We start from the raw sequence: 27,004 nt of genomic DNA, 5'->3' as shown, positions 1-27,004 counted from the left end.
AGTATTGGAAATACTAGCCAGAGCAACCACACACTTTTTTGAAAGGCATCCAAATAAGAAAGGAAGAAGTAGGCGGGGCATGGTGGCTCATGCCTGTAATCCCAGCACTTTGGGAGGCTGAGGCAGGCAGATCACTTGAGTTCAGGAGTTCGAGACCAGCCTGGCCAACATGATGAAACCCTGCCTCTAGTAAAAATACAAAAATAAGCTAGGTGTGGTGGCTTGCACCTGTCATCCCAGCTGCTTGGGAGGCTGAGGCATGAGAATCACCTGAATCCGGGAGGTGGAGGTTGCAGTGAGCCAAGATCGTGCCAGTGCACTCCAGCCTGGGCAACGGAGCCAGACCCAGTCTCCAAAATAATAATAATGATAATAATAATAAATAAAAAGAAAAGAAAAAAAGAAAGAAAGGAAGAAGTAAAATTTTCCCTTTGTGGATGACATTATCCTATATGTAGAAAATAGATGCCACTAAAAAAACCTGTTAGACCTAATAAATGAATTCAGTAAAGTTGACAATACAAAACCAACACACAAAGTAAGTGGTGTTTCCATACACTAACTACAAACTATACCAAGAAGGAATCAAGAAAACAATCCAATTTACAGTAGCATCAAAAAGAACAAAATATTTAGGAATAAATTTAACTAAGGAGGAGAAAGATCTGTTACACTGAAAACTAAAAACATTGATGAAAGAAATTAAAGAAGATACAAATAAATGGAAAGATATCCTGTGTTTATGGACTGGAAGAATTAATATTGTTAAAATGCCCCTACTACCTGAAGTGATATTCAGGCTGGGCATGGTGGCTTACGCCTGTAATCCCAGCACTTTGGGAGGCCGAGGCAGGTGGATCACTGGAGGCCAGGAGTTTGAGACCAGCTTGGCTAACATGGTGAAACTCTGTCTCTATTAAAAAAAAAAAAATACAAAAATTCCAGGTGTGGTGGTGGCCGCCTATAATCCCAGCTACTTGGGAGGCTGAGGCAGGAGAATAGCTTGAACTCAGGAGGCAAAGGCTGCAGTGAGTCGAGATCGCACTACTGCACTCCAGCCTGGGTGACAGAGTGATACTTTGTCTAAAAAAAGTGATATTCAGATTTGATGTAATCCCCATCAAAATTCCAGCAGCATTTTTCACAGAAAGAGAAAAAACAATTCTAAAATTTGTGTGGAACCACAAAAAACCCCAGACAGCTGAAGCAATATATATATATATAGTTTGTTTGTTTTTGAGACGGAGTCCTGCTCTGTCACCCAGGCTGGAGTGCACTGGCACCATCTCGGCTCACTGCAAGCTCCACCTCCCAGGTTCACGCCATTCTCCTGCCTCAGCCTTCCGAGTAGCTGGGACTACAGGCGCCCGCCACCACACCTGGCTAATTTTTTGCATTTTTAGTAGAGACGGGCTTTCACCATATTAGCCAGGATGGTCTTGATGTCCTGACCTCATGATCCACCCGCCTTGGCCTCCCAAAGTGCTGGGATTAGAGGCGTGAGCCACTGCGCCCAGCCAAGCTGAAGTAATCTTGAGAGGGAAAAAAAGAGAAAGTTGGGGGCATCGCACTTCCTGATTTCAAATTATATTACAGGCAGGTGGTCCAGTGGCTGATGCCTGTAACCCCAGCACTTTGGGAAGCCAAGGTGGGAGGATAGCTTGAGTCCAGGAGTTTGAAACCAGCCTCAGAAACATAGCAAGATCGTGTCTCTACAAAATAATTCTTTTTAATTAGCTGGGCATGATGGTGCATGCCCGTAGTCCTAGCTACTCGGGAAGCTGAGGTAGGAGGATTGCTTGAGCCCAGGAGTTCGAGGTTACGGTGAGCTATGATTGTGCCACTGCTCTCTAGCCTGAGCAATGAGCAAGACCCTGTCTCTTAAAAAAATTATATTAAAAATCTATAGTAATCAAAACAGTATAGCTCTGGCATTAAAAAAGACACATAGACCAATAGAATAGAATAGAGAGCCCATAAATAAACTCAAACATACACAATCAGTTAATTTTTAACAAGAGTGCCAAGAAGACACCATGGGGAAAGGGCAGTCTCTTCAACAAATGGTGTTGGGAAAACTGGATATCCATATGCAAAAGAATGAGATTAGACTTTTATACCGTACATAAAAATCAACTCAAAATTGATTAAAGGCCTACGTGTAAGACCTGAAACCATAAAACTAGAAGAAAACCTAGCAGAAAAGCACCTTGACATTAGCTTTGGCAATGATATTTCAGATATCACACCAAAAGCTCAGATTACAAAAGCAAAAATAAAGAAGCGAGACTACATCAAGCTAAAAGCTTCTGTACAGCAAGGAAAATAATCAACAAAATGAAAAGGTAGCCTATAGTTTTGGGGAAAATATTTGCAAATAATATATCTAATAAGGGGCTAATATCAAAAATATGTAAAGAACACACACAACTCAATGGCAAAATAAATCAATAAATAACCTGATTTAAAAATGGGCAAAGGATCTGAATAGACATTTCTCTAGAGAAAACATACAAATGGCCAACAAGTATATGAAAAGGCGCACAATATCACTAATCATTAGGGAGATGCAAATCAAAATCACAGTGAGATATCCCCTACATCTGTTAGGCTGGCTACTGTCAACAAGTCAAAAGATAACAAGTGTTGGCAAAGATGTGGAGAAAAAGGGACCCACCTGTACACTGCTGATGGGAATGTAAATGAGTAAAGCCATTATGGAAAACAGGATAGAGGTTCCTGAAAAAAATAAAAATGGAACTACCATATAGCCTATCAATTCCCCTTCTGGATAGATACCCAAAGGAAATGAAATCAGCACCTTGTAGAGATATCTGTCCTCCCATGTTCACTGCAGCATTATTCACAATAGCCAAGATTCAGAAACAATTTGTGTCCATGGATAGATGCATGGATAAAGAAATTGTGGTGGCCGGGCACAGTGGTTCAGGCCAGTAATCCCAATGCTTTGGGAGGCCGAGGCAGGAGGATAGCTTGAAGCCAGGAGTTCGAGACCAGCCTGTTTAATATAGTGACACTGTATCTTTACAAAAGTAAAAAAAAATTAGAAAAAAATTAACTGGACATGATAGTGCACATCTATAGTGCCAGCTACTCAGGAGGTGGAGGTGGGAGGATAGCTTGAGCCCAAGAGTTTGAGGCTACAATGAGCTATGATCGCACCACTGCACTCCAGCCTGAGCAACACAGTGAGACTCTATCTCTATATAAAAAAATGAAATTGTGGTGTGTATGTATATTGTGTGTGTGTGTGTGTGTATAATATATACGGAATATTATTCGGCCTAAAAGAGAGGGTGATCCTGCCATTTGTGACAACATGGCTGAACCTGGAAGACATTAGGCTAAGTGAAATAAACCAGACACAGAAAGAAAATGCTGAATGATCTCACTTATATGTAGAATGTAGAATTTTTAAAAAGAGCTGATGATGTACAGCATGAGGACTATAGTTAATGACAATGTATGTAATTTCCTAAGAGAGTGGAGTTTAGGTGCTCTTACCACACAGAAAAGGTACCTATGTGAAGTGATAGATATACTAATTTGCTTGATTATATTTTGTGTATATATATATACACACACACATCATGTTATACACCTCAAATATATATACAAAAAAAATTTTAAAAGAATACATGAAAGTAAAATCGTTAGAAAGTATAACTAGACACTGGGTGGTCTGGTACAGCTGAGAGCTGTGAGACTGTAGCGAAGGGAAGATGTAGGTTGGTTGCAGGATCCAGGGAAGGCTACCTGGAGGAGGTGGGCCCTGGGCTGCTAGGGAGGTGGAGGGAAGCAGTGTGGCAGGCAGATAAGCAGGAGCATAGAGGCTGGGATGAACAGGCTGGGGGAATGGAGGGGCTCACACAGTGGTCAGTCAGGGGGGTCGCTATGGGAAATAGTGGGAATTTTGATTAAAATTATGGAAGGCATCAATTGCTCAAACAAGGGAAGGGGACTGGACTTGATTTGGTAGGTGGTGAGGGGCAGTGAGGTGTGGCAACAGAGCAGCAAGAAAAGGGAGTCGAGTCGGAGAGTCCAGCTGGGAGCCAGGAGTAAGAATCTAGCCATCAATGATCAGAGTCTGGGCGAGGATGAAGCCATGGAAACAGAGAAAGGCGAAGGATGAAAGCGCTCGCTGGTCTCTAGGGCCTTTGCTTGGAGTAACACAAAGACTTTTCTCTCTGTAAGGAGCAAGTCCATTTTTGGTCTTTATATTTCTACAGCATGAGAAATGCCTCTTTCATCCAGGAGCACGTGCCCTGCTTAAAGAAAACCAGGCAAGACAGCTTGCAAAGGAGAGAGCCTGAGAGGTGACTTTTCATGTTGCACAATGGTTCTTTACCAAAGGAGTCACAAAGGGTCTTTTGACATAGAAACTGCCCCAATTTATGTGCAAGTTACTGCCCTGCATCCTAGGGAGGTTTTGGGGCGTGGGATGACAAAGCACCTCCACAGTCCCCTTCCTCTGCCTCTGCCCAGAGTTCTACTTGATGTAACAGGTCTTGTGAGGCTTCTCAGGTGGAAAAATGCTCTCTCAGCCTTCACAGGTCAGTCATGAACCTGGTCCCACATGGACACAATTCTGATGACATTTTAGCATGAAAGGTACAAAAGTGAGATCTGCAAAGGGGTCTCAGGATTCAGTTCCCTGGATCGTCCTGAGCATTTGTTTCTCAGATTTGAGCTTTTTCCTTTTATTTTAGAGATGGGGCCTCACTGTGTTGTTCAGGCTGATCTGGAACTCCCAGGCTCAAGCGATCCTCCCAACTCAGCCTCCTGAGTTGCTGGGGTTACCGGTGTTAGCCACCCAACCCATCACAGATTTGAACATTTCTTTCAGAAATATGAGTGAGGTGGTTTCATGTGGAGACCCCTGTGAGGCTCTGAAGCATCATTTCTACCTGCTATGTGTGCCTGAGAAACCCATGCCTGGCCCAATCCCCATATACCCTCAAGTACAAATGGGATAATAGGACCCCCCGGGGGTCCATGCACTTGACCCAGGTTGCTCTTAGAGACTGGATTCAGCACAGATTCAGCTACTCCAGCTAAGGGGCAGGGCAAAGCAAAGGTACCAATACATTCATCTGGCTGGAAAAGGAGGATTTTGCTTTTATGAACTTTAAAGGAATATAAAAATGACTTTGTTGTGATTGAATTGCCTTGCTGGATGAAGTGCCCTGTGGCTCCAGGGCGTAGAGGGGATTGTATGGAGACTGTGTATTTCCTTATGTATGTTTCTATATAGATATATTTCCTTATATACAAACGTCTGCACAATTGTGTTTGGGAGCCCCAGGCTAAAACTAAGACCCTGACATTTTTGAAACTTTGTTGGATAGAAACTAGGGGTGGAGAAATCCTGTTTAATTGCTGCAAGTCGTTTTTAGCTTATAAGAGATGAAATCTTTGATATTCATTTAGGACAAACTCTTCCTGTTTTGATGATAGTCATCTCCTATATATTGAGAGCTTCCTATGTGTCCGGCACTGTGCTCAACCCTTTACATACATAATCTCATTTAATCTTCACAGTGTCCTTAAAAGTGAGGTACTATTGTTGTCCTCCATTTTATAGAGAAGGAAAGTGATGGAAAGAGAGGTTTAAGGACTTGATTAAGGCAAAGTGGCTAATAGGTGGAAAACTGGGGTTTGAACCATAGTCTTAATGACTGTGCAAAACGTCCTGGTGAGAACTACTTAAGTTTCTTCTCCCTGCAAATTTAGAGCAAATACTTTCTAATGAAATCAGATGTGGTTCAAGAAGCAAAAATGGCTTTGCAAGGAGGAAGATATTTAAAGTTGTCTGCCAGGGAGGCAGTGTAGCATTTCTGCAAACCAGTTTGCTATTGGAGCAATTACATCTCGGCTGAAGAGAGAACAAGTACGATGAGGTGATGGAGTGGAGTTTGATTTTGAGTCCTTGAGTGCAAGAAGGCCAAGGGCCAGAGGCTGACAGGCGTGAGAAACCATAGCACCCATGGAGCTGCTTCTAAGCCCAGGGGTCCAAGTGTGACCTAGAGTTGGGCAGAGCAGACAACCAACTCATTGCACCTGCCTTGTGTCTCGTTTTTTTTTTTTTTTTTTTTTTTTTTTTTTAATCATCGTAGTTTTTAACTTGTTATTTCTGGCACACTGGAAAGTTTTCATTTTTGCGATGTCCACTGTGCATTCAACTACCGCATTGAACGCTTATTCATTCTTTTGTGAAATTATAATTCAGACCTCTTGTGTTTCTATATATGTAAGCATATCATTGCAAATATATATGCGTGTGTGTGTGTGTGTGTGTGTGTGTATAGTATCCACTTTACAGATAAAGAAACTAAGGCACTCAGGTTTAGAAATTACTCTAGGTCACACAGCTAATAAGTGATAGTGCACAGATTTAAAAATAGGTCTACCTTCAGATCCTGAGTTGTAAATTGCTATATAATATCTCACATACGTAAATTATATTTTTATAAAAATGAGATACTGTACACATTATTTGTAACATACTTTCACTTAATAACTTTCCCATATGCCTAGATATATTTAATAACATAATTTTAAGGATGTATAAAATACCTTTATCATAAAAGTATAGGCCAAGCGTGGTGGCTATACCTGTAATCCCAGCACTTTGGGAGGTCAAGGTGGGCAGATCACTTGAGCCCAGGAATTCGAGACCACCCTGGGCAACATGGCAAAACCCCATCTCTACAAAACAACACAAAAATTAGCCAGGCATGGTTGTGCATACCTAAATCCTATAAGCTACTCAGAAGGCTAAGGTAGGAGGATGCACACCTATAATCGTATAAGCTACTCAGAAGGCTGGGGTAGGAGGATCACTTGAGCCTTGGAGGTGGAGGTTTGCATGAGCCTTGATCATACCACTGCACTCTAGCCTGGGCAACAGAGTGAGACCCTGTCTCAACAAAAGTAAAGTAATTAATATTTATTGAGTGCTTAAGACGGGTGAGACATCTTAACATGGACTATTTCAAATAAATTTGTTTACATGAGGCAGGATTACTGGTTGTTGTAGTCATATCAGTTCAGAAACTCCAGCTTGTCACTCTCTTACTTGCTCGCACCCCAGCCTGTCACCCTCGACCAACTTTGGAGCTGTGGGATCTGCATGGATTGTTATGCCATCCAATGCAAAATGCCCTTGTCTTAATCATATGGGTAAGAAGCAAGCAGCAAGTATCTGGACTGAGCACAGGGTAGCACAGGCAAGGGCAGCCAGAGTGACCCTCCATGTTGACAAGGATTCTTGAGAGGATTTAATGTTACTAGTCTAAATTAGGGACCAAGGAAAACTGTTCTCATCTAATTTCCTGGAAGCTTTGCGATGATACTGGAACCCTGGGAAAACCATGGCAGAGAAGAGATTTTAGGAGGTACAGGAGCCAAAGGTGAACAGATACCATTGGTGGGTTGAGGGGGACCAGGTATAGTGAAAGCATCAACACTAACATCTTGCCTAAAAATAAGATCCCTTCCAGCCAGGTGTGGTGGCTCATGCCTGTAATCCCAGCACTTTGGGAGGCCAAGGCAGGTGGATCACGAGGTCAGGAGTTCAAGACCAGCCTGGCCAACATGGTGAAACCCCATCTCTACTAAAAATATAAAAATTATCCAGGTGTGGTGGCACACACCTGTAATCCCAGCTACTCAGGAGGCTGAGGCATGAGGATCACTTGAACCCAGGAGGCAGAGGTTGCAGTGAGCTGATACTGCACCATTGCACTCCAGCCTGGGCGACAGAGTGAGTATCTCAAAAAAGAAAAAAAAAAAGAAGAAGAAGAAGAGTGATACAATTTGATGGAATAAAGCACATTTACAGTGTTGTCCAACCACCACCACTATCTATTTCCAGAACATTTTCATCATCCCAAAAAGGAAATTCTATGCCCCTTTAAGTACTCACTCCCTGTTCTTCCCTCCCCCTTGCCCTACGTAACCACTGATCTATTTTCTGTATCTGTGGATGTGAACATTCTGGATATTTCATGTAACTGGGATCATATAGCAGTCTTTTTGTGTCTGGCTGCTTTCACTTAGCATAATGTTCTCAAGGTTCATCCAAATTGTAGCATGTATCAGCACTTCATTCCTTTTTATGACTGAATGATATTCAATTGTACTGATAGACCACATTTTGCTTGTCCATTCGTCAGCTGATGAACATTTGGATTGTTTCAACCTCTTGGCTATTATCAATAGTGCTGCTAAACATTTGGGGTACAAGTTTTTGTCTGAACACCTATTTCCAATTCTATTGGATATGTATCTAGGAATAGACTTGCTGGGTCATATGGTAATTCTGTGTTTAACTTACTAAGGAACAAGAAAATAGCACTACTTTTATTGTTGTAAAGAAAAACTCAACAGCCAAAACATAATCATATGGAGATACATATTTTTGTATTTTTCTTTTGCAGCTTGAAGGAATACACATTTGTTGTCTCCATTTTTATGGTTCAGTCCGGGCACAGCTTAGCTGGGTCCTCTGCTCAGTGTGTCATGAGCCTGCAGTCCAGGTGTTGTCTAGGATGCATTCTCCTCTGGAGATCTGGAGCTTGGGGTCCGCATCCAAGCTTGTTCAGGTTGTTGACAGAATTGAGTTCCCTGCTGCTCTAGTGCCGAGGCTCTCACTTCCCGGAGGCTGGCCCTCTCTCCACAGCCTTGTTTGCTTCTTCATGTTCAGCAGGAAATGCCGTCTCTCTTCAGGGAGGGCTAATAGCTTTCACTTGATTACATCAGCCCCACCCAAGACAATGTTTTTTGTTTTGTTTTGTTTCGTTTTTTTACAGTCCAGAGGACTTTTTTTTTTTTTTTTTTTTTTTTTTTACATATATACCTATTATGCCATGAACTCATGAGGAGTAGGTTCCAGCAGCTCCGGCTCCTTCCCATTGGTTCTCACACAGTGAGCTTCTCTGAGTGGAGCAAGCTGGTGCTTCGTTGAACCCAGGTACCTTTCTCTTTGGCTTCCTTTTTTTCTGAACACTTTCCTTCATGCAATTCAGGATGCTATTTTTTGGCTCTTAATAAAGTGCTTAATATGCACAATATGCACGTTAATTCTCTTGGTAAGAATCTTACCCTTGTGTTTTTAAAACAATGCCAACAGCACGTTGGGTAACAATGTAGGCTCTTCCAGTTTTGCCATGAAAACATTTGTGGGGTATTCCTTTCTGAACAGTGCCCATTCCCTTGATGTCTAAAATATCACCTTTCTTGTAGATTCACAGGTATATGGTCAAAGGAACAAGCCCATGTTCTCTAAAAGGCCTAGAGAACACATACTGGGTGCCTCTTCTCTTTCCCTTTGTGTTTGTTATTTTGGCATAATACTAGAAGATGGTGGTTCTGGCCAAAAGTGATCATCTGTCTTTTTTATTAACTCAAAATCAGCTGATATGTGACTTTAATTACATCTTGAAGCTATATTTTAAAATATTTTGTATAGATGTAGAGGGTACAAGTGCAGACTTCCTACATTCATATATCGTACCATGGTGGAGTTTGGGATTTTGCTGTACTCATCACTCGAATAGTGAACATTGTACCCAATAGGCAATTTTCTGCAAAAGACATGATTTCATTCTTTTTTATGGCTGAGTAGTATTCCATGATGTATAGATGCTACATTTTCTTTATCCAATCCACCACTGATGGACACTTAGGTTGGTTCCATTATCTTTGCTATCGTGAATAGTGCAGTGATAAACATTAGTGCAGGTATCTTTGTGATAAAATGATTTCTTTCCCTGTGGGTAGATACCCAGTAGTGGGACTCCTGGATCAAATGATATTTCTATTTTTAGTTCTTTGAGAATGGATCAAATGATATTTCTACTTTTTGTTCTTTCAGAAATATCCCTACTGTTTTCCACAAGTTGTGCTAACTTACATTCTAACCAACAGTACATAAGCATTCCCTTTTCTCCACATCCTCACCAACATCTATTTTTCTTTTTAATTATAGCCATTCTGACTGGTGTAAGATGGTATCTCATTGTGGTTTTAATTTGTGTTTCTCTGATTAGTGATGTCGAGTATTTTTTCACATGTTTATTGGCCACTTGTATGTTTAAAGCTATATTTTTAAGCATTATGATAAGCAATCTAGCCAGATTAGTAACAAAATGAACCCTACTCTCAAGGAGGAGAATCCAAGTGAGTAATTCAGCGCATGCACATCACTGCAGTTAGAAAAACTACACAAATACCACTTTTTTTTTTTTTTTTGAGACAGAGTCTTACTCTGTCGCCCAGACTGGAGTGCAGTGGCACAATCTCGGCTTACTGCAGCCTCTGCTCCCAGGTTCAAGTGATTCTCCTGCCTCAGCCTCCTGAGTAGCTGGGCCTACAGGTGTGTGCAACCACGCCCCGCTATTTTTTTTTTTTTTTTGTATCTCTAATAGAGACAGGGTTTCACCACGTTGGCCAGGATGGTCTTGATCTCGACCTCGTGATCCACCCGCCTTGGCCTCCCAAAGTGCTGGGATTACAAGCGTGAGCCACCACACCAGGCCACAAATACTGCTTTCTATTGGCCAACACAGGAAGAAACATGAACTTCCTTCCTCAAGTTTGAGGCTGGAGTCTTTGTCATGGCCTTCAGTCACTAGTGAGACTGGTGATCTCCTCATCCAACCATGAGCACATTGAGGACAAGGGCACATCTGAGTCATCTCTGTCATCCCAGTGCCTGGCACAGTCAACATTTGTTGGTGGAAGGAAGGCAGGAATGCCACCCATCCCCCTGGGGGAGATAGTCTTGGGCACAGTCTCTCTTTGCATTGCTCCTGCAGGGTACTGAACCACCTCTACCCTCACAGCAACCTCCTCTCCATCATCCATCACTTCAGGCCACTCAAGGGTGAGCAAGCCAGCTGATAGCACTTTTCAGCTACACAAATGGATAAATCACAGAAACCAACATTTGTCAGACCCAGCTATCCTGATTCTTGTTGTGAACAAAATGATCATTAATTCCTTTGGACGAGTCCCCTAGTCTCCAGCCATTTGTCTCCTTTCCCCATGGGCAAATAACAATGCGAGTCCTATTAGTGGTCTCTAGTCATCTCATAGCATTGCAGGGAGAGCTGAAGCTGGATGAATGGACATCCCTGAGCTTGTGGAGTTCTCATCAAATGGGCAGTGACTGGGTATGATCCCCTTTGGAGCCTGTCACTGCTGTTGACATTGAAAATACCGGTGTGGAAACAAATGCTGTCTTTGTCACAGGCTCAACTACAGGGGCCTCTCCTTCCCTAAGCTGGCAGCTGAGGCTAAGTACTTGAGATCCCTGGGCCAGCTGTTGTGAAGTAAACACCAGGCAGTAGGTAAGGCAAGATTCAGAACTGGGCAGAAAGCCAGGCTGGAGGGGGAGCTCTGATAGGAGGGGAGCACAAAAGTTGGCAAACAAGTGCTTTCCAAGTAGGTTTTACAAAATACAATCTGGCCTCTAAAGTAGACAAAGCACCAATGAGGGGTGCAGGGGTGGGAGTGCTGCCTAAAAATGCCTGCTGTAACTCACTATCAGCTCAAGAAGATTCTAGAACTGGAAAGGCACTGTGAGCAATGTTTCCCGAGGAGGCTTCCCTTGGAGCACAAAAAGATAGCCACACCCTTTGAAGTTAGCTGGGAGCTTACAAAGAGCAGTGTTGTTTCCACTAAGGAAGAATGATAGCCCTGCATAATGGTGTCCTTATTCTGTAAACCCCAGACCTTGTGCGATGAGGGGCAAGTGAGCCTGCAGGCCCCAGCAAAGAGGGAGGAAATGGTTGGCAAAACACATACTTTTAGCTTGCTTGCTGGTCAACATGGAAGGTCTCCCCTAGGAAGATGGTGTGGTCAAAGTCAGGGGTCTGTTTCAACTCTCTTCCAAGGATGATTGCTAAATCATATCAAGATACCTTTTTAATTTGATGATGGCTGATGTAAGTTTCCAAATGCTCACATCTTCTGTCATATTTGATGTATTTCAGTGAATCATGCCACAAGCTGAGAGGCTCTAGAGATGAAAGGCTGATGAGAAAAAACGAATGAGCCCATTGTTTTACATCAGAATGAGAATGGTGATATTTCTGAGTAGTGGGATTCCTGTCACACAAAAGGGGAAGTCAGTAGGCTAGCAGTAGCTGCCAAGGGCAGCTTATTGGACAATTATTAGGGAACGGAATCCTAAAATTGGAATTTTAACATAGCCTTGATCAACTTTGGAATGCCTATGGTATTGCATCATACATGCTTGTGTCAGGGACCACTTCCAAAATTCTGACTCATCTCTCAGGCCAACGAAACCATTTCAGCATGTGAATTACACCCCTGGTGTCATCCAAGAGAATTTTTGTCAGCCCTGGTGCCCAGGACCGATTCCATTAGGCCTAGGAGAAGCTGTGTGGTGCAACAGAAAGAGCCACGATGAGCCCTGGGCTCTAGTCCCAGCTCTGTTGCCAATTAACTGTCATTCCAAGGGAATCTTTTAATGAATCTGTATCTTGGTTTCTTTAGCAGTTAAAAGGAGACAGTTGAATTTGATGAGTTAGTCTCTTACAGCTTTAAAAATAAAAATGCATGTTTCATAGCTTGGCATTCAACAAAGAATTGTTGTGGATATGCAAGTAATCTAATTTTATAATTTTCTTTAGGTATGAAAGGAATCTTAAACATCATATAGTCCAACCCCTTTATCATACAGATGTGGAAACCAAGGTCCAGAAAGGGGAAGGGATTTGCTCAATTAGTGCAGAATTAGGGTTAGAGATCACGTTTCTGGATTCCCAGTCCAATGCATTTTCCACTACACTTATTTTTAAATCAAGTAATACATGAGCATGGTTTAACAATATGAAATAGGCAGCTGGGCGCGGTGGCTCACACCTGTAATCCCAGCACTCTGGGAGGCCGAGGCAGGCGGATCATGAGGTCAGGGGATGGAGACCATCCTGGCTAACACAGTGAAACCCCATCTCTACTAAAAATACAAAAAAATTAGCCAGGTGTGGTGGCGGGCGCCTATAGTCCCAGCTACTCAGGAGGCTGAGGCAGGAGAATGGCCTGAACCTGGGAGGTAGAGTTTGCAGTGAGTAGAGATCATGCCACTGCACTCCAGCCTGGGCGACAGAGTGAGACTCCATCTCAAAAAAGAAACAAAGAAAGAAATATATATATATATATATATATATATATATATATATATATATACACACACACATATATAAAATACAGAGAACTGACAATTAAAAACAACAGTTCTCTGCCCCACTCCTCCCCATCCCCAGTCCCACTCCTCAGAGGCAACCATTTTTTAACAGATTCTGTTGGCAATTCATCTGATAGTTACTTCTGAATCTCTAAATATTACTCTGTTTCTATTCCTAATTTATGCATTTTGGACATTATCTATTGACTCCCTGTTATAAAAATGGAAGATTTAGCTCACTTAACATTACTCCCAACTGCCTCTCTTTCTTCTGCCTCCCCATGGTTGATAGCATTATTTTATGAGATTTTTAAAAATTCACTTTTTAAAATAGCATGCTATTTTGAAATTTACTTTTTTGGTGTACAGCTCTATGAGTTTAGGCAAATACATAAAGTCATGTAACTGCCACGACAATCATGATACAGAACAGTTCCATACCCCCCAAATCCCTTCATGCTGCCCTTTGTAATCAACTCCTTCCTTTACCCCCTACACTGATCTGTTTTGTTGCTACAATTTTGTCTTTTCCAGAATGCCCAGAAATTGAATTATATACCATATAACCCTTTGAGACTGACTTCTTTCACTCAGTATAACTATTTTGAGATTCATGTATCTGTTGTTCATTCTTTTGTATTGCTGAATAGTACTCCACTCATGGATGTACCACAGCTTATCCATTCACCAGTTGCAGACCCTTTCAGTTGTTTCCAGTTTGATAGCATTATTTTTAGTTATTCTATTGGTTACTTTTTAACTGGAAATCATATACTGAAACCTCTACTTCTTGCACCATCATCCACTATATAGTAAGTAGATCTTCCTTTTCAGAATAGTAAATGCTTTGGACTGATTGAAAAACATAATATTTTCATTTCTTTAGTCACAGTTTTAGGTGGATTTAATTTGAGGGTGTGATTTTTCATGGGGGTGGGAAGATTTGTTCAAATGCTGTCCAGCAGCCCTATTCAAGGCTACAGCCATTCTAAATGCCTCCTGTCACATAGCGGGCCTTCTCTAGTACTAGACATGCTTGTTGCTGGGAAGATATGCATGTACTTTCTGTTCTGACCGTTGCTAACTCAGGCAGTAGTTTTTGGGAAAAAGACCTTTCTTCATGTGGATTTCAGCTTTTGTCTGTCATGTTTTTTCTGTTCCAGCTGCCTTCACCAGTGAGCACAAAGCCACATTTCAAAGGAAACTGACAAATTATCCCCAGCTGCCAGAAGGAGGTTAGTTTTCTGTGTGTTCAGTGTCCCCCTTCTCTGATAACCAACAGGTTAACTTTCTAAAGGGAACTGACAAAAGCAGAAATTGTCCTTTTACCCAAATGAGTTGTGATTGTTGATTTTTTAGAAGATGTGGATTTGTAATATTCCTCTCCGTTCCTACTCTAATTTATACCAGGAAATAGAGTGTAAGTGATCACAATGGAACCTCTATTGTTTGCAAGATTCATATTAATGCATTCTGGTTTTTTAAGTGCTTACAAGATCTAAATTAATTTTTAAATTAGCTAGCACAGTGTCTTTACTCAATGAGTAACCATTTAAAGGCTGAATGATGTCAGCCCTGGCCATAGAGATTTATGTGTTGTTATATTTCATTTGCATTTTTAACCATCTTTGTACATGTGTTATGCATCTAGCACTTATGCTGTATAACAGGAGAGAGTCTAATGCCTAGCACAGTATACTACACATAGTAGGTGCTCACTAAATGCCATTTGAATTGAAATGATCCAAAAGAGTGTCATGTATCTATGATGGTAAAATATTCTGTGTTAATGCAATGAGTCAGGCATTCTCAAACGCTAATAGGAATGCAAACTGGTACAACTGTCCCACAGGGCAACTTGGCAAAATGCTCGAAAGCCTTAACCATGTTCTTATCCTTTTACCCAGTAATTCTCTTTCTAAGGATTTATGGTAAAAGGAAATAGAGATGCACAAAAAATACAAATACATGGAAATTCATTGTGGCAGTATTTAAAATAGAGAAAAAGTGGAAACAACTTAAGTTGTCCATACTATGAAATCCTATGCAGTAACATTTATACTATGAAATGCAAGGTAATTATTTAAAATCATGTTTAGAAGAATATTTAATGACTTGAGTAAATGCTCATGGTCTAAATTAAGCAGGGGAAAGGAGGATACACAAACATACAGTGAAATCCCAAGTGTGTGTGTGTGTGTGTGTGTGTGTGTGTGTGTGTGCAGGAAATAAAAAAGACTAGAAAGAAATAATAGAAATATTAACAATGATTAGCCAGCCATGGTGGCACATGCCTGTAGTCCTAGCTACTCAGCAGGCAGAGATGTGAGGATCCCTTGGACCCAGAAGTTTGAGGTTGCAGTGAGCTGTGATTGCACCACCGTGCTCCAGCCTGGGTGACCGTGTCCCTAAGCAACAAACCACAGAACTATAATTATCCCTATGTTGTGGGATTATGAGTCATTTTCATTTTCTTATTTTTGTAATGAGCTTATCTTACTTTAAAATCCAAATTTTTTTAATTTTAAAGAACTAACTACTACTTATGCTAGAGGGCTGACATTCATAAAATCCTAGTAATGAGATATAGAACCATTTCTCCAACTAGTGTCAAATCTTCATCTTTAAAAAAAAAAAAAATGAGATAGGGTCTCACTCTGTTGCCCAGGCTAGAGTGAAGTGGGCTGATCATAGCTCACTGCAGTCTTAAACTCTTGAACTCAGTGTCAATTCTTCAGATGCCATATGGATGGTTACGGCAGTGGTCAGTTTTTAGAAAAACTAAATAAAGCCCAGAAGTCATTTCAGATTTAAATACTCTGAGGGGTGGGGTACAGTGGCTCATGCCTGTAATCCTACTACTTTGGGAGGCCAAGGTAGGTGGCTCACTTAAGCCTAGGTGTTCAAGACCATCCTGGGCAACATGGCAAAACCTCATCTATACAAAAAATTTAAAAATTAGCCAGGTCTGGTGACATGCACATGTAGTCCCAGCTACTCGGGAGGCTGAGGTGAGAGGATTGCTTGAGGCCAGAAGTTCCAGACCAGCCTAGGCAACAAAGGAAAACCCCATTTCAACAAAGAAAAAAATGTGAAAAATAAGCCAGACGTGGTGGTATATGCCTGTAGTCCAAGCTACTCAGGAGGCTGAGGCAGGAGGATCACTTGAGCCCAGGAGTTTAAGGCTGCAGTGAGCTGTGATCATACCACTGCACTCCAGCCTAGGTGACAGAGTGAGACCCTATCTCAATAATAATAGTAATAATAATGATAACAGTAATAATAATAATAATAATAATAATAATAATAATAATGCTCTGAGCCTTAGTTTGATATTGAAAGGAAAATATGTTTATCCTTTTCTCTAGGCCTAGTTAATTTTCATCCTTCTCTCTCCATCCCCACCCCTTTTTAAACTTTCCAGATCTGTGGAACAAATGTTGAGCAAACTGGAAATAAATAAAATCCAATGGCTTTAAGATACCACAAATCCCTCCCTTCCTGTGTACTAATGGCTACCTGCCCATTCTACTCCCCAGAGTGAAGGGCTAGAGTCAGCCAAAATGGAGGCTTTTCTGATTCAAGCATGCAAAATGCAAATGCTCAAAAGATAGAAAAACTTAGGAAGTCTGAAAAGATTGAGACACAACATGTGCAACTCTCCCTCCCCTAGATTCTTAGCTTCATGTGATATAAAGTATGGGCTCTGATGGGGGAAAAACCCAATCACAGAAGACAGATGTATTAGTCTGTTCTCATGCTGCTCTGAAGAAATACCCAAGCCTGGGTAGTTTATAAAGGAAAAAGATTTAATTGACTCACAGTTCCACATGGCTGGGGAGGCCTCAGGAAACTTATACTCATGGCAGAAGGGGAAGCAAACATGTCTTTCTTCACATGGTGGCAGGAGAGAGAAGTGCCAAGTAAAAGAGAAAAGCCTATTATAAAACCATTAGATCCTGTAAGAACTCACTCACTATCATGAGAACAGCATGAGGGTAGGCACCCCCATGATTCAATTACCTCCCACCAGGTCCCTCCCACGACACTTGGAGATTATGAGAACTACAATTCAAGATGAGATTTGGGCAGTGACACAGCCAAACCATATCAGCAGATGTATTAAGGACAGTTCATATTTCAAAGAAATCACACAATCCTGGACCTTTAGAGCTGGAAGGAAAATATTCCAGCAAGTATAGGTCTCCTTCCAAATACCAGATACTATGCTAATCCAAATGTTATCTTATTAAAAAACCACCTACCAGCACACCTCATTTTATACATGAGGAGAGAGGTTATTTACCCAGAGACAGGTTATTAACTACCTTAGCTCACATCATTTGTTGGCTGCTAAGTTGTGATAGTTCCCATATCTTCTGGAGACTCTCAAGTGAAAAGATGGGTTTTTCTAGTAGAATCTTTCCTTCAGCTCCAAATATTCCAAATACTTACTATGTACTTGTGCTTGGATGTTTTGCTAACAGCTCAAGCTAATCAGGTACAAAGTCAAACTCATGGTGTTTCCCTCATCTCCCTGTCACCCAGGATCTGAACCAAAGTCTGTTTTGCTTTTTACTGTATTTCATCCCCCACAAACAGTCTGTTAACAAGTCCTGTCAATTTTTTCCTTCAAAAACGACCTCCAGGTCCTAACATACTCTCAAGGCAACTCAACCTCTACCTCCTTAAAAAAACAACCCTTCTTGACCACTTCAGCCATACTCTTGCCTCTCTTCTGGCTTCATACAGCACTTTTAATCTGCATGACACAGTTTAGTTTAGCACTTGTCATTCAGGAGCAATTAGCATGTGCTCAGCAGCATTCACTCATGCAACAAGCATGTATTGAGTGTCTACTATATTCTACACCCTGAAATGGAGAATTCACTTTTCTTGTTTTCCCAAATAGACATCAAATACCCCGAGAGTCGAGGTCACATCTTTCTTCATAGTTTCTTAAACACCCAGTGCAGTTCTGGGCACATACTGAAGACTTGTTAGTTAAAAAGCAGTACAGACTCAAGGAATCTGTCACCAGTTCAGCAGCTGACGAGCTCAGGGGACACTTTAGTCAATAATTCTGCTGCAACATCTCACAAGCTACACGAGTATGATCCACTCATTCAACAAAGACGGTGTATTAAAATGTGAGTTTTTAACACCATAACTTCAGAGATAAGTAATGAGATTTAATAACTAATCAGAGATGTGGGATCCTAAAAGTCAGCTTCTGCTTTTAGAAAGATGGAGTAGATGTACTTTTCTCTATTCCTTTCACTAAGTACAAGTATAAACCCTAGTTATCATGTAAACAACAAACATAAGACAACCAAGAAAGGTGGAGAGAAGATAGACTGACTAAGGACCTTGAGACTCAAAGAGTGACATGTTCGTGAGTTCACTGAGCTTTCTTTTTGCCTCGAATATCCCAGGCTGGCTGCTAGAGAAGCTAGCAATTCAGAAAACACCAGTGGGAACAGATTTTTCCAAAGCCCCAACAAAAGCCTACTCTCTCTAGCCAAAGGACCAGAAAAGGGGCATCCTAGAAAGACAGAAAACTTTTAGACCATTATTGCTCTACTGCAGCCAAACACCGCAGGAGAAACTGTAACCCTCACCTCCAACTGTCCAAGCAAAGGCTGAGTGGCGAGACTGAACTTCTACCCCAATCTGGCAGTAACAAGGCAACTCTTCCAGTTTTTTCTACTAGAACAATGTCAGAATAAAACCACTAAAACATAAGGTTTAAATAAGATCCAGAGTCTCGTGACATAATATCCAAAATGAACAGTATTCAATTGAAAATCATTCATCATACCAATAACCAGGAAGATTTCAAACTGAATGAAAAAGACAGTCAATTCATGCCAGCACTAAGATGACTGAGATAGAATTATCTGACAAAGATTTTGAAACAGCTATCATAAAAATGCTTCAATGAGCAATTACAAACATGCTCGGAACAAATAAAAAGAACAGAAAGTCTCAGTAAGCAAATAAGAATATATAAAGAACCAAATGTAGACTTTAGAACTGAAAAACACAACAACCAAAGTGAAAATCTCAGTGAATAGGGTGAACAACACAATGGAGGGGACAAAGGAAAAAAATCAGAGTACTTGAGTATATAACAACAGAAATTATGCAGGGAGCAAATAGACTGGAAAAAAATAACAGTCTCAGGGACCTGTATAACTATTACAAAAGACATAACATTCATGTCATTAGAGTCCCAGGATGAGAGGAGGAGACTATGACTGAAAAGTATTTCAAGGAATAATGGCTGAAAATTTTCCAAATTTGGCAAGAGACATAAACCTACAGATTCAAAAAGCTTAGAGAATCTCAAACATGCTAAATCCAAAGAAATCCACACTAAGACATATCATAGTCAAACTTCTGAAAACTAAAGACAAAGAAAACAATCTTGAAAGCAGACAGAGGAAAAACAATGATTTGGCCAAGCATAGTGGCTCATGCCTATAATCCCAGCACTTTTGGAGGCCAAGGTGGGTGGATTGCTTGAGCCCAGGAGCTTGAGAAGCCTGGACAACATGGTGAAACCCCATCTCTGCAAAAAGTACAAAAATTAGCCAAGTGTGGTGGTACACACCTGTAGTCCCAGCTACTCGGGAGGCTTAAGTAGGAGGATCACTGAGCCCAGGGAGGTAGAGGCTGCAGTGAGCCATGATCATGCCACACTGAACTCCAACCTGAGTAACAGAGTAAGGCTCTGTCTCAAAAAAGAAAAGAAAAACAATACTTTGACAGAGAAACTGAGAAACAATTATTTTAATGGCAGTTGATTTCTTGTCAGAAACCATGTGGCCAAAAGGAATTGACACATTTTTCAAATGCTGAAAGAAAAGAACTAAATCCTATATCCCACAAAAATATCCTTCAGGAATGAAGTGGGAATCAAGACATTCTCAGATGAAGGAAAATTAAGAGAACCTGTCTCCATCAGAGCTACTCTAAAATAATAGCTAAAGGAAGTTATCTAAACAGAACAGAAATGATAAAATAAATCTTGGAACATCAAGAAGCAAGAAATAATACAATAAGCAAAACTATGGTGAACACAATAGACTTTCCTTCCTCTTTGAGTCTTCAAAATTTTGTTTGATGGTTGAAGCAAAAATAATAATACTGTCTGATATAGTTCTTATTGCATGTAGAGGAAATATTTAAGTTGATCATATCATAAACTAGGGAGATAAAGAGACATTAACAGAAGTAAGCTTTTATACTTCACTCATACTGGCAAAATAACATTACCAGTAGACTGTGATAAGTTATGTATACACAATGTAATACATAGAGCCACCACTCAAAATCTATACAAAGATATACACTCAGAACCACTACAGATAAGTCAAAATGTTACAATATTCCCAAAAATATTCAAGTACTCATAGGAAGGCAGGAAAAAGAAAATTAAATTAAAAATAAAATGGCAGACTTAGATCCTAACATATCAATAATTACATTAAATGCATATAAGGTCTAAATACACCAATTAGAAGACAGAGACTGGCAGAGTGGATAAGGAAAAACGACCCAACAGTATGTACTATACAAGAAACTCACCTTAAATATAATGATACAAGACAACTGAAAGTAAAAGGAAGGAAACATATTTATCATGCAAGCATTAGTCAAAACAAAGCATGAGTGTCTATATTAATATCAGATAGATTTCAGAGAAAGAAAATTATCAGAGACAGAGAGGGACATTATATAATGATAAGTGGCTCAACCCACCAAAAAGATGTATCAATCCTAAATGTGCATGGAACAAACAACAGAGCTGTTTGTGAAGCAAAATATGTGAAGCAAAAACTGATAGAACTGAAAGAAGAAAATCCACAAAGCCACAATAGTTGGAAATTTCAACACTCCTCTCTTAACAATTGATAGGACAACTAGACAGAAAATTAGCAAAGATAGAGAACTCAACAATACCATCAATAACAGGATCTAATCAACATGTATAGAATACTCCATCCAACACAAGCAGAATACACATTCTGGAGAACATAGAACAAGAGAGACCATATTCTGAGCCATAAAAGAAACCACAACAAATTTAGAAGAATTGCAATTGTACATAGTGTGTTCTCTGACAATAATGGAATCAAATTAGAAATTAATAACAGAAAGATAACAGGAAAACATCCAAACACTTGAAAAATAAACAACATCCTTCTAAATAATCTATGGGTCAAAGAGGAAGTCTCAGGAGAAATGTTTAAAATACATTGAACTGAATTGAAAATAAAACTATAATATTTCAAAATTTGTGGGACATGGCAAAAGCCACGCTGAGAGGGAAATTTATATCACTAAATTATACATGAGAAAAGAGGAAAGGTCTCAAGTCAGTAATCTAAGCTTCCACCTCAAGAACCTAGAAAAAGAACAAATAAACACAAGGCAAGCAGAAGGAAGGAAATAATAAAGATAAGAGTTGAAATTGAATAAAAGGAAAACAATAGAGAAAATTAATGAAAGAAAAACCTGTTCCTTTGTAAAAACTAAAGAATTTAATAAAATTGACAGACCTCTAGCAAGACTGATCAAAAAGAGAGAGAGAGAGAGAGAAGAAACAAATTACCAGTATCAGAAACAAAACAGGGGATATCACTACAAACCCTGCAGACATCAAAAGGTTAACAACTTTACACACACAAATATAACGATGAACCAATTCCTTGAAAAACAGAAACTACCACAATTCACCCAATATAAATACAGGTAGTAGCTCCATAACAATTAAGGAAATTAAATTCATAATTTAAAAACTCCCCAAACAGAGATCTCTAGGCTCAGATGGTTTCAACTGGGGAATAAACATTTAAAGAAAAAGTAATGCCAATTGTACATAATGTCTTCCAGAAAATAGAAGTAGAGGAAATATTTCCCAATTCATTTTATTAAGCTAATATTACCCTGATACTAAAATCAGACAAAAACAGTAAAACTGCAGGCCAATATCACTCATGAAAGTAAATGCAAAAATTAATAACAAAATATTAGCAAACAGACTTCAGCAATATGAAGGAATTACACACCATGACCAAGTGAGGTTTATTCCGTGTACGCAAGTCTGGTTCAATATTTAAAAATCAATCAATGTGAACCACCATATTAACAGCTAGAGAAGAAAAATCACATGATTATATCATTTGATGCCGAAAAAATATTTCACAAAATTCAGCATCCATTCATAATAAAATCTTTCAGCAAACAGGGAATAGAGAGGAATTTCCTCAACTTGATAAAGAGCATCTGCAAAAGAAAACCCCTACAACTAACATTTTACTTAATGGTGAAAAACTGATTGTTTTCACCCTTAGATCAGGAAAAAGGCAAGGATGTGCACTTTCACTACTCTTATTCATCATAGTGCTGGACATTCTAGCTAGTACAGAAAGTCCAGAAAAGGAAATAAAAGGCATATAGATTAGAAAGGAAGAAAGAACATTTTCTTATTTTCAGATGACATGATGGTCTGTATAGAGAATACCAAGAAAACTATTTTTTTTTAACTCTTAGAACTAATAAACGAGTTTGGCAAGGTCAGGAGATACAAGATAAGCATACACAAATCAATTGTATTTCTATATATTAATAATGAATACATAAACACCAAAGTTAAAAATACGACACCATTTATAATTGCTCAAAAAAGACTTAGGTGTATATCTAACAAAACATGAATAAGACTTGTATGTTGAAAACTACAAAATGCTGAGGAAAGAAATCAAATATCTAACTCAATGGAGAGGCATACCATGTACTTTAAATGCTTTAAATCCATTTTAAAGATTAAGCATAAAGGTGTCAATTATTTCCAAATTGATATACATGTTTACCATAATTCCTATCAAAACAGCAACAAGATTTTTGTATAATTTTATGTCAAATTTATACAGAAAGTCAAAGGAACACAAATAGCTAAAGCAAGTTTGAAAAAGAAGAATAAAGTGGGAGGAATCAGTTGACCCCATCATATATCTACAGTAATCAAGACTGTGTGGTATTGGTAGAAGGACAGACACATAAATCAATAGAACAGAACAGAACCCACAAATAGTCCCATATAAATATGACCGACTGACTTTTTAAAAGATACACACACAATTCAATGGAGGAAAGATAGCCTTTTAAACAAATGATGATGGAGAAATTACACATCCATGGTAGGGAAAAAAAAAAAACCTTGTAGTAGTCACGGTTCTCCAGAGAAACAGAACCAATAGGATGTGTGTGTGTCATGGGGGGTGTGTTTAGAGAGAGAAAAAGAGACAGAGAGAGAGATTGATCGATTGATTGATTAAGAAATTGGTTCATGGAATTGTGGAAGCTGGTAAGCCCAAAATTTGCAGGGTAGGGCAGCAGGCTGGAGACTCAGGGAAGAGTTAATGTTGCAACTTGAGTTCAAAGGCAGTCCGCTGACAGAATTCCCTCTTCTTGAGGGGCCTTCAACTGATTGGATAAGGCCCACCCCCATTATGGAAGGTAATCTACTTTACTCAAAGTCTACTGATTTACATGTTAATCTCCTCTAAAAAACAAAATACCCTCACAGCAACATTCAGAGGTGTTTCACCAAATATCTGGGTACTGTGGCCTAGCCAAGTTGACACATAAAATTAACCATCACAAAGCTCAATCTAAGACTCATACTTTATACAAAAAGTATCTGAAAATGGATGATGTAGTTAAACATAAAAACTATTTTAAAATGTTTAAATAAACAGTAGAAAATGTTTGGGATCTAGAGCTTAGGCAAAAAGTTCTTAGACTTGATACCAAAAGCACAATCCATGAAAGGAAAAATCAATAAATTGGACCTGACCAAAATATAAAACATTTACTCTGTGAAAGAAGATGAAAAGACAATTTGTATAACATAATGGGAGAAAATATTTGCAAACCGTACATCTGACAAATGACACATATCTGGAATACATTAAGAACCTTAAAAAACTCAACAGTAAAACAAAATCCAACTAGAAAATGGGCAAAGGACATAAAGATACGTTTCACCAAAGAAGAAACATGGATTGTAAAGACAAGAAAAGATGTTCACCATCATTAATCATTAGGGAAATGCAAATTAATACTTCAATGAGATGTCACTATATACCTATTAGAACAGCTGAAATAAAAAAACAGTGACAATACCAAATGTTGGTGAAAATGTAGAGAAACTGGATCTCTCAGACATTGCTGGTGGGAATGTGAAATGCTACAGGTTCTCTGGAAAACTCTTTGGCAGTTTCATATAAAACTAAACATGCAAGTACCATAGGACCCAGCAATCACACTCCTGGACATTTATCCCAGAGAAATGAAAACTTATGTCCACACAAATTCTCAGACGTGAATGTTTATAACAGTGTTATTCGTAATAGCAAAAAACTAGAAACAACCAAAATGTCCTTCGATAGGTGAATAATTAAACAAACCGTGCTACAATAAAAAAGAATGGACAATAACTTGGATGGACCTTAAGGGTATTACCTTGAGTGCCAAAATTGTTTGCACAAAGATCTCCACTCCTCACTCCTCTGCCATTGCAAACATTCTAGCTTCGATTAACTGGGATTCAAAAGACAAACTGGCAAAAAGAAACACCCAGGTGATTTCAATTTTGTAGCAGTGTATGAGAAGTGGCAATCTCTAAGGCAATGTTTCTTAAATATTATTATCCCATATCTGCAAGACACACGCATTCACACATGTGTACGTGTACACACATGCACACACACACACATTTCCAAGATGACAGATTTTCATGCAATGAGATTTTGGCCTCTATTGATTCATTTTCGAAGATGAAAGATAGAGACCTACCTGAGCTGTGCTCGAATGAGGGGAAAGGGTGATGGTTGGTAGTGGCATAGGGAAAATGGCAGGGAAGAGAGGAAGATAACACCGAGTTGTATGAAGAGGATTCTGCTGACCTGGGCTCCAGCTCTGTAGTGCTGGTCTTGGCCATTCTCTTGACATGTGCTATCTTCCCCATCTGCACCCCCAACTCTATGTCTGACAACTGATGTTAAAATGTCTCTTCTGGCCAGGTGTGGTGGCTCATGCCTGTAATCCCAGCACTGTGAAAGGCTAAGGGGGGCGGGGGATCACTTGAGGTCAGGAGCTCGAGACCAGCCTGGCCAACATGGTGAAACCTGGTATCTACTAAAAATACAAAAAATTAGCTGGGCGTCCTGGCTTGCACCTGTAGTCCCAGTTACCCGGGAGGCTGAGGTGGGAAAATCGCTTGAACCTGGGAGGCAGAGGTTGCTGTGAGCCAAGATGATACCACTGCACTCCAGCCTGGGCGACAGAGTGGGACTCTGTCTCAAAAAAACAAAAAAGTCTCTTCTTCAGGGAGGCCTTGCTAGATCCCAAGAATAGGTTAGATCCTTCTGTTATGCACTCTTTATTATAACACTTGCATATAACCCTTGTATCATTTATCGCAAATGTAATTACACATTTTTGAGATCAATTATCTAATACTAAGTAATGATGTGTGAGTTTATCTATTTACTTCCTGTCTCCCATTTGGGACTGTAAACTCCATTAATGTAGAAACCCTGTGTTAGTTCCCTTTTTGATATTCCCAGCACCTAACACAGTACTGGTCCAAAGAAGGTGCTCAGTACATATATGTTGGATGAATGAAGCCAGGTAACAAGACTCTGATTGACTTAAACATAGTTACTCAAAATCATGTTAAGGAAAAATAAATTTTATTTATTTATTTTTTATTTATTTTTAATATGGAGACTCGCTGTGTCGCCCAGGCTGGAGTGCAGTGGCGCGATCTTGGCTCACTGCAACTTCCACCTCCTGGGTTAAAGCAATTCTCCTGCCTCAGCCTCCCAAGTAGCTGGGACTACAGGCACGTGCCACCACGCCAGGCTAATTTTTTGTAGTTTTTGGTACAGATGGGGTTTCACCATATTAGCCAGGATGGTCTTGATCTCCTGACCTCATGATCCGCCCATCTCGGCCTCCCAAAGTGCTGGGATTACAGGTGTGAGCCACCACGCCCGGCTCATTTGTATTTATTTTCTCTCTTACAAAAGAGGAAAAAACTCCCTATCTCACATTGGATAAGACTGAATAGCTACAGGGATGCCCTGGAATGAAAAGTACTGTTTGACTACATGGACTAATGATAGGAAAGCAATGGTTTCCTAACCTTTGAGTCTGGAGGTCCACTGTACTTTTTTTTTTTTTTTTTTTTTTTTTTTTTTTTTTTTTTGAGACAGAGTCTTCCTCTGTCACCCAGGCTAGAGTGCAGTGGCGCGATCTCAGCTCACTAAAACCTCTGCCTCCCAGGTTCAAGCGATTCTCCTGCCTCAGCCTCCCAAGTAGCTGGGAGTACAGGCATACCCCACCACGCCTGGCTAATTTTTGTATTTTTAGTAAAGGTGGGGTTTTGCCATGTTGGCCAGGCTGGTCTCGAACTCCTGACCTCAAGTGATCCACCCACCTTGACCTCCCAAAGTGCTGGGATTACAGGCATGAGCCACTGTGCCCGGCTCCATTGTACGTTCTTTGAGGTACAGAATCCCAAGCCCGGAATCTTCTGCACATGAAAATGTAGACATCAGTACTCATGTATCCATCATTGGAGGGGTTTCTTTCCACCCACCAAATATCCCTTGAAATCATCCAGTAGAGCCCAGGGGTTGATGGAACCATTGGCTGCCCAAGCTAAAAATTATGATTTCCATCCCCTAT

At 40.0% G+C, this 27,004-nt stretch overlaps 1 protein-coding gene across 4 annotated transcripts in view; it reads left to right on the top strand.

Annotated features, from left to right (window-relative positions):
* Window positions 1-27,004, top strand: part of PLAC1 (placenta enriched 1) — a 198,337-nt gene that overhangs the window by 147,071 nt on the left and 24,262 nt on the right. For 2 of the 4 annotated variants that reach the window (XM_077987878.1, XM_077987879.1), the window contains one exon: window positions 14,401-14,472. The gene's annotated coding sequence lies outside the window, so the exon portion shown is untranslated. 4 annotated transcript variants of the gene reach the window in all.

The sequence above is a fragment of the Macaca mulatta genome, chromosome X (genome assembly GCF_049350105.2).
Source record: "Macaca mulatta isolate MMU2019108-1 chromosome X, T2T-MMU8v2.0, whole genome shotgun sequence".
NCBI lineage: Eukaryota > Metazoa > Chordata > Mammalia > Primates > Cercopithecidae > Macaca > Macaca mulatta.
This window is presented reverse-complemented; position numbering and strand designations above follow the sequence as displayed.